This window comes from Danio rerio, chromosome 16 (genome assembly GCF_049306965.1).
Source record: "Danio rerio strain Tuebingen ecotype United States chromosome 16, GRCz12tu, whole genome shotgun sequence".
NCBI classification, from domain to species: Eukaryota; Metazoa; Chordata; class Actinopteri; order Cypriniformes; family Danionidae; genus Danio; species Danio rerio.
In genome coordinates this window covers 22,399,899-22,412,571 of record NC_133191.1, presented here as the reverse complement: position 1 = coordinate 22,412,571, position 12,673 = coordinate 22,399,899, and the positions used below count along the sequence as shown (strand labels likewise).

General features: G+C 32.2%; 1 long non-coding RNA gene across 1 annotated transcript in view; it reads right to left on the bottom strand.

The window, feature by feature from the left end:
• The window catches only part of LOC137487900 (uncharacterized), a 1,155,393-nt gene that overhangs the window by 1,130,180 nt on the left and 12,540 nt on the right, over positions 1 to 12,673 (bottom strand). The window lies entirely within an intron of this gene.

Below are 12,673 nucleotides of genomic sequence, written 5' to 3'. Positions count from 1 at the left end.
TCTCATCGAAGTTGTAAATTTTCAGGCTGATCAGACATTGTGTGGCTGAGGTATAAGTACTTCCAAGTCCATGGCGATACACTGAATTTGCCAGTCTGCCACGGACATAGCCTTCGACGAAAACTAACAGTCTTTACAATTTCACATAACAAAGACTTTTGGATTATACTGACAAAACTTGGATTCAATCTGGTACAATTTCTAGGAGGAGTTTGTTGCAGTGCAAAACATGCCATTCCTGTTGCCTGCAAGTGGCAAGTTTTCAGGTCAAGACTGTTGTCAAACATGTGGATTTTGAGGCAGATCAGATGTTTGTGACGAAACGTCAAAGTTTGTAAGGCCCCCACGGATACGCCCTTCCACAAAAACTCTAGATCCTCGCAATTTAACATTGCCAGGGCCTTTAGATGACAAAACCCAATTTTGGTGTCGATCTAATAAAATCCCTTTAATTCGTGAAAGTACAACACCTGGAAATGGCAAAAACTGCAAGTATTGACATGTTTGATGTGTGTTGACGTAGTACAGGACTACTTCGTCAAAAGTGGATAGGTGATGCTGTTGAGTCGCTTTGCCACACCCACTTTTAAAACTTATAACAAACATAAACGTTTGCCATATCTGGTGTGCCAGTAAAGTTTCAAGAGTTTTCAAGCAGGTTTAGACCATCAAAAATGTTAAGAAGAAAAAGAAGAAGCAAAGCACTACCGGTGCAGTGCTCAGTCCTTAAAATATTTCAGAGAGAAATTGAGTGAACAAATGTGCAACTAGTTACTAAATTATGCATTTTTTTATTATGTGAGTCACCATAAAGTTTTTATTTGAATCAATTAGATTTTTCTAAGGTTCACTAGGGCTGAATTAATTTAATTAAATTTACAGTAAAACTGTCAAATTGTGTAAAACTTCTGTAATTGAAAAATATTTGTTTTCTTTTTAATACTCTTAAAAATAAAGGGGACTGAAAGAAACAAAAACATGTTTTCACAGTAAAGTAACAAATAACCAATAAACCAGTAACCCAATGATCTTTTTAGTTCTTCAAAGCTCTTCAGAGAAACATTCTCACAAACTGTGAAGAATATTTTAATAATCTAGAGAACCTTTTCATCCCCTTTTCAGATTTATTTATTTATTAATTAATTTATTTATTTATTTATTTATTTATTTATTTATTTATTTATTTATTTATTTGTGTGTGTGTGTGTGTGTGTGTGTGTATATATATATATACATAAATAAATAAATAAATAATATTTATTTAATATAAATTTATAAATTTTTTTTCTTTTTTTTTTTTTCTTTTGTATTGAGGAACTTGTTCCATTGATATGAAATTGATATTTCATGGTAACTGAGCAAGAACTGAAATTTTGAAATGGAAGCCCTGCGATTATATTTTTGCTTGTAGAATCAAAAGGTGCAATTGACATTAAAAATTCTTCATGAAAACATTGGCACCTTTAAAGGACTTAATTTTTAAGAATTTCACTTTAAAATATCAAAAAATGAAGACAATGTTATGTATTTAATTTACCCATAAATGAGCCCAACAATGATTAAATCTAAAGAAATTTACAATTTTACCCAGACACAATTTTTGTCTTGTGCCACCTGTCAGTGCTGTCATATCCAGTTACCCACATATGTCGGTTTTATTTTTGAAGAGCATAGAACCACAACTGCAGATCCTGAAAAAAATGCAGAAGTAGAATCTGTAGCATTGAGAAAAACTATAATTTATTATCACCAAAAATAGCTCAATTATGGAAAAATTGCAAGGTTCCACACAATTCATTAATGTTGTCCCAACACAAAAAAATAACAAAAAGTTAATTTAACCAATTTAAATGGATTGAAGACAAAAACAATGGTCACACTTTACAATAAGGTTCATTAGTTAATGTTAATTAATGCATTTACTAACTTACAAACAATGAGCAATACATCTACTGTATACTATACTGCACTGTACTGTACTGCATGAACTTGGATGTTAATAATGCATTAGTTATTGTTCAATTATGATTAACAAATGCTGTACACGTGTTGTTCATGATTAGTTCATGTTAGTGAATGCACTAATTAATGAACCTTATTGTAAAGTGTTAACAAATCAATTAAGTCGTCCCAAGAAAATCTCAAGAACTGTGTTGTTTTAGCTCATTTTAAACAAGTAGTTTGAACAAGCAGTAAAAAATATTTTTTTAAGTGCAGGGGATAAGCCAATGACTTTTAGCATAATGAGATTTAAGCACAAGAGTGGTAAAACAAGAACCTTTATTGGTTTTTCAAAAACAAAGAGAAGCTGTGTGTAAAAATTACAGCACATGCCTGTTGGAAATGCAGAACATGAAAAACATAAAACATGCACATTTGATATGGCAAAACCACTATAGAAGGTGCTGTCTACATTTTTGCAACATCTGCTAATAGACCCTTTTCATATTTCTGGTTTTCTCAGTAGCGGAAGACATCATAGCTGGGTAAACTTAGAGCGCAGTGAATGAGAGAGTACTACAAATATTTTTTTATCATATTTTTTATCAGATTTGCTGAAATAATAAAAGAAAAACTCCATGATGGTGTTATCAAGACATTAAGAAAAAGGGAAAAAATTGTGTAAGACTGATACCTTCAGCCAGTGGAGAGAATAACGTCAAATTTACTCTCAGCCTCATAGATGATGCATTAGAAACACCTCGCATAAGCTGTAATTCTTTTTTTGTAATTCGAGGCAAAGATGATATAATTCATTCATAAATAAACATAAATGTTCATGTTTTGGTTTTTTTATCTGAATATTAAAAACTTTCAAGGATTTAAGATTATGATGACCTTTAAACGTGTCATAGCAGGCTTGTGAAAAGGGTCTAAAATTTCAGATTCACGTCCTTTATGTAGTTTCATGTCCTCATGGGTGGGGCTTCATACAGATCACCTAGACTAGCAAACCACTTGCCTAATCAGTTATTTAAAGTGAAAAAACACTGGGACCATATAGTTTTTACTTCAATTTTGCATTGCTTTTATGTCTTATGAGCTTCACCTGACTCAATCCTGAATTCTCTGCATCTCAAATACAACACAATACAAAGTGAACTACTGAGCAAACTGAGAACTCTAGAAAAGTTGTCTATAAAGGTAAGGCAAATGCATTCAATTACAAACCATAGATACACATAAGTTATTTTGTGGTATTTATTTGGTGCAAAGAACTGCAAGAAAATAACCTTGTATTCACAGACATTATGTCCCTGCAACTCTCATTAGTGTGAAAAGAAACAAAAGTTCGATGTAAAAAAATATGTTAATCAACAGTTTCATATTTTGTGATTCACAAGTGTTTTCCATTAATTTACAGTTGGGAATTGCATTATGGCACCTTGATTTCTGCTCAGTCAACTTATAAATAACTCTACAGTTTAACAAAGTGACTTTTATTGACATTTTATTAGTATGAATGTAATGATATAATGTATAAAAAATAATGGTAACACTTTACAGTATCAGTACATGAATAATGATTTTTTTTTTTTTTTAAATGTTTCACCATTATTGGACAGGACAGTGGAGATTGACAGGCAGGAAAGTGTGTGAAGCAGAGACAGGGAAAGTATCGGCCTCGAGATGGGAATCATACTCGTCAACAGTAATGATGTTTTAACATGTGAACTTAACATTACATTATAATGAACTAATGATGAGTAAATGCATGCACTAATCATTAACTAAATTTAGACTTTTAGAACATGAGTCGCATGTGTTCATGAGTATATTATATCTTAATTACATGCTGTTAATTAATGTATTAATTAACATTTAAGTTAGAGCTGAATGTAAGCATCATGAACTCATGAGCAATTAATGTATAATTATGTCATGACTTTATTTGGAGGGGCACATCACCATTCACTCATCCTTAACTACTCATGAACTGCTCTGTTTAAAGTGTTCATGTTGATGTTGATGTTGACTGAACACTTACTTGAGTTTATAAGTAGTTAAGAATGTGTTAATGATGATGTGCCCCTCCAAGTAAAGTCACAATATAATTATACATTAACATATCATGAGTTCATGATGGTTAAATTAAGCATAAACTAATGTGCTGATTAATATATTAATTAAAAACCAAGCATGTACTAACAAGTAATTAAGGTAGCCGTTATTCCCACATGAACTCATGTGACTCATGTTGTAGTTAGTTAGTTGATGATTAGCACCTGCATTAACTCATCATTAGTTTATAATAAAGTAATGTTTAGTTTACATAATTAATACATGATTATTTTTGTATTGTTATTGTAAAGTGTAAGCAAAGTAATAAATAACAACAGAAAATTTACTGTCAGTTTATTACAAGGTTTTTTACTATACAACACCAACTGAGACAATATACTTTCAAACTATTAAAAATGGTTATAAATGTAAGGTTTTCAACTATTTTCAGCTATTTTACTGATATTTTTCACAGTGTTGTTGGTGTCATACAGTCCCTTAGTATCCATTTTACCAACTGCAGTAAAACATACTTTATGTTGAAGTACATTTGTGCAGTTTTACATAGAAAGGTTGTCTGAAGAATGTATTTCAATGAAACTGTATTGCAAAAATATCCATATTTAAACATTTTAAGTGTTTTAAGCATGTCTTAAGCACATTGGCTGAGCTCTAAGCAAACATATTATTCTGCATATGCTAAACAAAGCATTGGTCTCTTGTGTGAGCATGAAAATGTCAGCTTTTCTCTTTTTTACTTTTAGTGTAAAAGAGCATTGCTTTTTATTTGTTTGTTTTTTTTCGTAACAAGTTTCGTAACAAGCTGCCCTCACGAACTAACAGCAAAATGCTAATAATTCACCCAAAAAAGAAAAATTTACTCACTATTTAGTATTTATCAACCTCAGTTGGTTCTAAAACTTTGTGAGTTTCCTTTTTCTGTTAAACACACACACACACACACACACACACACACACACACACACACACACACACACACACACACACACACACACACACACAAAAGAAAACATATTTTAAAAAATGTAAGAAACATGTAACCATTGACTTCCATAGTAGGAAACAAATAGGGTGTCAATGTGTACAGATTTCTGACATTTCTTTTAGAATAAATAATATTTTTATCTAGAGTAAAATAGAAATTCAAATAGGTTAGTGGCATGTAAAGGATGAGTAAATGATGATGAGTGTGATCTATCCCTTTAATATGAAAAGTCTATTTCCCTCTAAATAATCATATAGGAAAACTACATATGTTTTATTATTTCAGTATTTGGTTGAATTATAATAGTTTCATGTTGTTGGAAAAGATTTTGCTTTATGGAAAATTTTGGAGTGCTTGTGAACCCATATTTTCTGTAGACCCTTATTTTCTTTTACCTTGTATAGTTTTGTTTATGGTTTTCAAGAAGAAAGTCATGCAAACTGTCAGTGTTAACATCTGTTTGACTTGGCGAGCTTCTACCATGTGACATATAAATCTAAGCAAAAAGAGGTTGACATACACATACTATTTTTTATTCTACTATCCCAGTTATACATAATTCTATAGTTTCAAGTATTTAAAAAAAAAAAAAAAAATATATATATATATATATATATATATATATATATATATATATATATATATATATATATATATATATATATATATATATATATATATATATAWTTTTTTTTTTTTTTTTTTTTTTTTATGTGTTAGCTTTCCTATTATTTCTGGCAAAAAAAACATCATCTAAATTGGAGCTAACACACCTGAATCTTATTCTTTTTAGACAGAGAAACACAGACAGACGCAGTTTTCAGTCTTAATTAGAGAGAATGAAAGGATTGTGTGTGGGCTTGAGGAGGAAAATGAGTGTAATGCTCTGCTGAAAGTGATCCCTGTCACACACAGGATGTCTGTTCGCTTTCTCCACAGCCCCTGTCACACACACACACGCACACACATACATACATATTAAGAAACGAATGACCAAGAGAGAGGCGTCAAAACAGAGAGAGTGAGACAACTGCCGATTCCCAAGTCTGTTGTTGCAGGGCCGAGCAAACTGGAATTCCCCATTCATTTATGTAAAGCCACCCGTAGTCCCTGCCATGACTTACAATGACTATAATGCCTTTATATTTATAATCTCTTACACATTCACACAAGCAAAGGAGGGATTTTTTTCTCCAAACAAATCTTGGTGCTCAAAATATACATAGTAACATAAAAATACATGATTCAAAAATCGCATTTTGCTGTCTGACTGCGCCAAATCAAACTGACAAAATTGAATTGATCATCGTTTTGATTATTTTATTTTGGGTCATGAGTTCAGTTCACTCTCATGCACAGGCACTTCACCATTGACTTCCATTTTTACTGTCTTTGGTTGCTTTGAGTATCCTCTGTTAGTTATGTCTTTTGTTAATAAATTATTTTTCTTTATGATTTACCTGGTCCGCATTGTCTCTTTTGTTACAATTTTGAGCCGGTTGTAACATATGTCTGGGACATTTGTAACAATATCTACATAGAATATTAAGTCTGACTAAAGTGTCTACTTGTCTCGAACTACTTTTATTAAAATCAATTATTTTATCTACTGGTGAAATAATGCTATCATTACTCAGATTAACAACAAACATGTACATGTAAATTTACATAACTTATTCTGAATTGTATTTATTAAGAGAATAAGTGATACTGAGAAATTGTTTTATTTTAAATTATTGAAAAGATCTTGTTGACAACCAGATAAAAATTTAGGATAGCAAGTATAAATATTTAAGATTAATATTTGAGGGCTGCACTGTGATAATAAACAAAATAGTCTTGTTTACAATATGCCTGACACTATTTATTTAAATACAAACTAGCAGATTTAACACTGAACAAGGGTCTTTCTTTAAATCATGTCAAAAAATTTACGACAAGAGTCATCAGATGCACAGAAAAACAAAAGAAAACTGTATAATGCACATAAAAAAGCTGTTCAAAAAGCTACATTACACACCATATATATATATATATATATATATATATCTTTTAATCATCCCTAGTGATTGCAAACTCAATTATTTTGGAACAATTAGATTTCTTTTTGTGTCAATAATGAAAGCCATATAAGTATAATTTAGTTAAACCATCGTTTGTAACACATTTCATATAATGCAACACCTCAGCTAAGACAACATATCTCAGGAATGTAAATTCCAAGTATTGGAAATGTTATTCCTAAATGTTCTCAAAACATTCAAAGTGTCAAGACACGATTTAAAAGTTTGTTTGTTTTTTGGTTATGCAAACTTTAGAGGGAACAAAGTAGCAAAAGTACAAGTAGTATAACAAGTAGTAAAACACAGCAATGCCATGAGTGTAAGAGGCATTTTTTTCATTGCAAGATGATATATCAATACAATTTTTTTATTTATAAATAAGTTTTTATGAGTGTAATGTTTAAAAGGGCTAGACAGTTCATCTCCTTACAATTATATGGTTCTTTCATTTTTCAAAATTGAATTATTTACATATTATTTTATTACAGCTTGTTAATATTGTGTACTTTTTAAGTTGTGCATATATGTACAGTTGAAGTTAGAATTATTAGCCCCCCTGAATTATTAGACTGCTTGTTTATTTTTCCCCAATTTCTGTTTTACAGAGAGCAGATTTTTTCAACACATTTCTAAACATAATAGTTTTTAATAACTCATTTCTAATAATGAATTATTTTGTCTTCACCATGATGACAGTACATAATATTTGACTAGATATTTTTCAAGAGACTTCTGTACAGCTTAAAGTAACATTTAAAGGTTTAACTAGATTAATTAGGTTAACTAGGCAGGTTAGGGTAATTAGGCAAGTTATAGTATAATAATGATTTCTTCTGTAGATTATAGAGATGAGATATAGCTTAAAGGGGCTAATAATTTTGTCCGTGAAATGGTTTAAAAAATTAAAAACTGCTTTTATTCTAGCCAAAACTACAAAAAAAAAAAAAAGAATTTCCCCTGAAGAAAAAATGTTAATAGACATACTGTGAAAATTTCCTTGCTCTGTTAAACATCATTTGGAAAATTTTTAAAGAAAAAGAAAGAAAAAAAATTATATATATATATATATATATATATATATATATATATATATATATATATATATATATATATATATATATATATATATATATATATACATATACATAAAGACAAGGCAACATTAAACTAATGTTTGTTTAATGTTACAGGACAAAAATTATTACTTAATTAGAAAACTTTTTCTTTTAGCTCTTATTATAATTGTCAATGTTTTTGCATTCTCATAAAAATTTAATTTTTGGGGAATTTGTTAACTGCAAAAAGTTAAAAGCAAATGGATATTAAACTAATGTTACAGAAACATTATGATTATGGTGAATCAGCCCATTGCAACTACTAAAACTCAAAAGTTTTGGCACTGTTTTAACATTCAGCACAAGCCTGTGAAACAGAGCGCGAGGGAGAATATTATTCCAGGGTGTTTTGGCACCAGAGGACAGCGCTATGAAAGGTTACCCAGGTGGTCTTTCCTCAACTCCTTCGTTTCTCCCCCAGCAGAACGTCAGTTTCAATTCCCAGCCTCAATTCCCCAGTCCCTCACCCAAATCATCATGTGAACCTCAGATTGCTTAAATATGGGGCCGTGAATCTGATACTCTGTTGGGCTTTGAGACTTGATGGAGGTGCTGAGAGCCGGCTGATGAGGGGGCCCAGCCGTCCGCCATATTGCCGCCCAGTATGCCGTGTCATGTTCTCTGAACAATCGCCCGTGTCCCTCTAGTTGGGTAAACAACAGAGGCTGTCAGCCGGTGTCAGGTTTGGGCTTTTCAAAGCAAAAGACAGAGAATGACAGATGACTGCTCTGAGTTTGGCCGACACTTTGCTGATAATAGTGATCTGAGCACTGATATGGAGAGGCAGAGTGCGATGGGTGAGCGTGATATAACAGGTAAAACATACAAAACCCACAGTTTTGACAAACACACTGCTGGGAAAGACTGCGAGGAGCTTTCACTGAGATCCCCTGACTCAATCCACTCTTCGATTCATCTGTGGCGAAATTTGATGTGTGTTGATCCACAATGAAGTAGATTGAAATCAAAAAGCTGAATTTAAGACTTGTTCAAACGCATAAAAAAGAGATTAAGTAAATAAAAGGAGTAAACTAACAGAGGGAATGTAAGAAAAAGTGTGAGTCAGTAAAGTACAAATAATTGTTATTTTAAATATTAAAGATTTTTTACTGTAATAAATTGTCATTAAATTGGATGCAGGTGGTCAGCAAAACTTGTTGACCAACTTAAAATAATAATAAATGTCAAATAAACTTTGAAAAAGGAAAATTTAGTTAAAATTATAGACAAAAACAATTAGAGAGAATCCTCTGGTGAAGAAAAATGTCTGGTTTTGTTTGTGCCAATATTAGAGTGAGTCAAAATTAACAGGTTATTATTTGTTCAATAAATGTGGTGAAAATTGCTTTATTCCTGTGTTAAGGAATTTTATGTAAATTAAAATGTTGGTTTACAAAATGTGAATAAAAATAAGTGCAAATTAAGCTTTCTTTGCAAATATTCGCTATTCTTTAGTACGTTGGATTAAAATCTGAAATAATAATAATATATATATATATATATATTACTTGAATCGAGCGTTCATTTTATTTGTAAATTTGAATGGTGGGAATGATGTTAAATCTATGATTTATTTAGTGGCAATAAATTGAGTGAGCCTGTAACTAATAATATAATTTTAAAAATATAATTTTTCTCCTCTGTCCAACAGGTTAAAATCTCAGGACTATAATTATTTAAAAAACTAAGAGAAAGTAAAATCTGCTTATTGTCAGCCACAAAATGCACAGACGAAAAGGATCATATTTACTGTCAGCCGTTCGGATTCCTTTCTGACCTTTTCAAAAACTGCTTGATGAATTAAAGCGCTACAGAACACTTTGATTAAATTGAACTCAAACTAATCTGTTCGGGGTTCAGGGGGTTGACAAGCCACAAAAAAACAACATGTCTGACACGGCCGGCACGAGCGTACCTGTAACCTGAGCTGAGGGATGGTGGCGTGCCAAAACTCGGCAAAACTCACGCTGAGATAGAATCCAGTTAGACCGGATCCCCACCCCACACATCAGCTCTCCTCACCCCTCAAGCGCTGGCCAGGCCTGCACACAGCGGGGCTCCTCCATCTGGACACGTTTCTACACTGACAGGAGCCATGGCTGCATTAAAGGACGTATTCACATATACGGGGCACTCAGGACTGTCACTGCTGGAGATGGAGTGCAGACTGGAGGACTGGATTATGCAGAAGAGAGAGAGAGAAAAAAGAGAGAGAAGGGGGGGTTTGTGATTTCACTTGAACACTAAAGTCTCATTCTATGGCCCATCTGTCAGCCATTATGGACCCCAACCACTCGCTGAATAACTGAGCTCCTCCTACACATGGAATGTACAGAGGGGATAGTTTTTGTTCAAAGTGAAGAAAAATAAAACAGGCAGAATAGATTGCAACAGATATATTCTGAATCCATAAATCAAAATAAATGTTTTATATATTTCACTTACAGGTTAAGCTGCAGATTAATTTGGCTCCATTTGAGGTGTAAGAGCCTTCATGAACAAAAAATACTATATACATACTATAGTGTTTTTGTACAATATCATACTGTATATGCCAGGGGTGCCCAAACTTGGTCCTGGAGGGCCAGTGTCCTGCAGAGTTTAGCTCCGATTTGCCTCAACACACCTGCCTAGAAGTTTCTCGTAAAGAGCTTAATCAGCTGGTTCAGGTGTGTTTAATTGGGATTGAAGCTAAAATCTGCAGGTCACCCTCGGACCGAGTCACCCCCAGAATATACTACAGTATTTACAACACATTTTAAACTAATTGTGCAGCATACAGTAATATTACTATTCTATATTGAACTTGTAAACTGTAAAACAAACTATAGTAAAGTTTAGTAGGCTAAATTTAACATAGTTGTAGGGAACTTGAGTTATTTGTTTGTATTACCAAAGTTGTATTACCACTGCAGCTATAGAAATTTCAACTATGCTAATATAAACAAATAACCCATAACTGTGCTAGGTTCTCTACAACTATGTTATTATAAAACCGATTACTGTGCTAAAAAAAAAAAAAAAGCTGAAAAAAAAAAAACTGTTTAAACCAGCCAAGGCTGGTTGGCTGGTTTTAGCTGGTCAACCAGCCTGGTTTAGGAGGGATTTTGACCATTTCCAGCCTGGTTTCAGCTGTTCAGGCTAAGAGATGACCAGCTAAAACTAGCCTGACCAGCCTAGCCAGGCTGGGTGCCCAGCAAAAACCAGCTTAAACCAGGCTGGTCAAGTTGGTTTTAGCTGACCATTTTCCAGCCTGATCAGCTAAAACCAGGTTGGAAATGGCTGAAAACCAGCCTGGAAATGGCCAAAAAAATAAAATAAAAACCTAAAACCAGGCTTGTCAACCAGCTAAAACCAGTTTAGGCTAGTTTATGATGTTTTTTTTTTTTGCAGAGAATACAAACAAATAACCCATTACTGTGCTAAGTTCTCTACAACTATATAATATATAACCCATTACTGTGCTAAGTCCACTACAACTATGAGCAGAATAAATATCTGGTAATTAAATAAGCAAGTAAATAAAATGCTTTAACTTTGCTCAACCTCGTAAACACTTGAGAAACTGTCACACAATGTCGAATACGTTATAAAGTTAATAAAGATGTTATGAACTAAATTTAGGAAATACTAAACGTTGCGTTAACAAACGACATAAAAATGTTACAAGTTATCTCGTAAAAATAAAACATTTTATGAGGAACAAAACAAACGCTGAAAATGAAAAAAAGAGATTTATGGGTGGATAATAGCGACCTCTTGTGGACTCACTACAAAGTAGCAGAAGTTTGACAAAAAATAATATTAAAAGTTCAAATTTCATATCTTCTATCAAGTCATTTTGGTAAAACAAGTGCTACATATATTAAGGGAAAGAATGCTCTTCCCTGGCTTTAAAATATAAGAAGAAACTTTTGTTGTGGTATAAAGATTTTTTTATTATAGCTTGAATACAATTGGGTGAACCACTGAACCAATCCGATTCAAGCTTCTTTTTGATAGGATGGCGGACGACTGTCAATCACTTCGAGAATAGGAGGAGCTTAGATTGAAACAGAAATGAATGGTCAGTTTCTCTAAAGCCTCCTAAAGTAAAGAGCTCCGTGTTTTCACCGTAAACACGCTCAAATACCAATACTGACACTTTTCAGAAGCAGTCCTTGATGCAAATCACCAAAAAAAATATTGTATTATTAAAGTATTATTAATAATTTTCAGCACTGATCTATAATGACCAATGATTTACAGTTAGTGACGTAAATGCGTGCTATTTTATTGAAACTGAAAATAGATATTAGACAAATTATTGTTTTTATATAAGTGAACAAAATGTTTAATATAGAAATAAAGAGAAATCAATTTATAATTATTATTATTATTTATTACTATTTATGAGATAGAGGATTTTATACAAATGAGGACAGAATTTTGTGATATCTGTTGGATTATACAATCTGTTTGTAAATAAAAATAATAATTAAATGTAA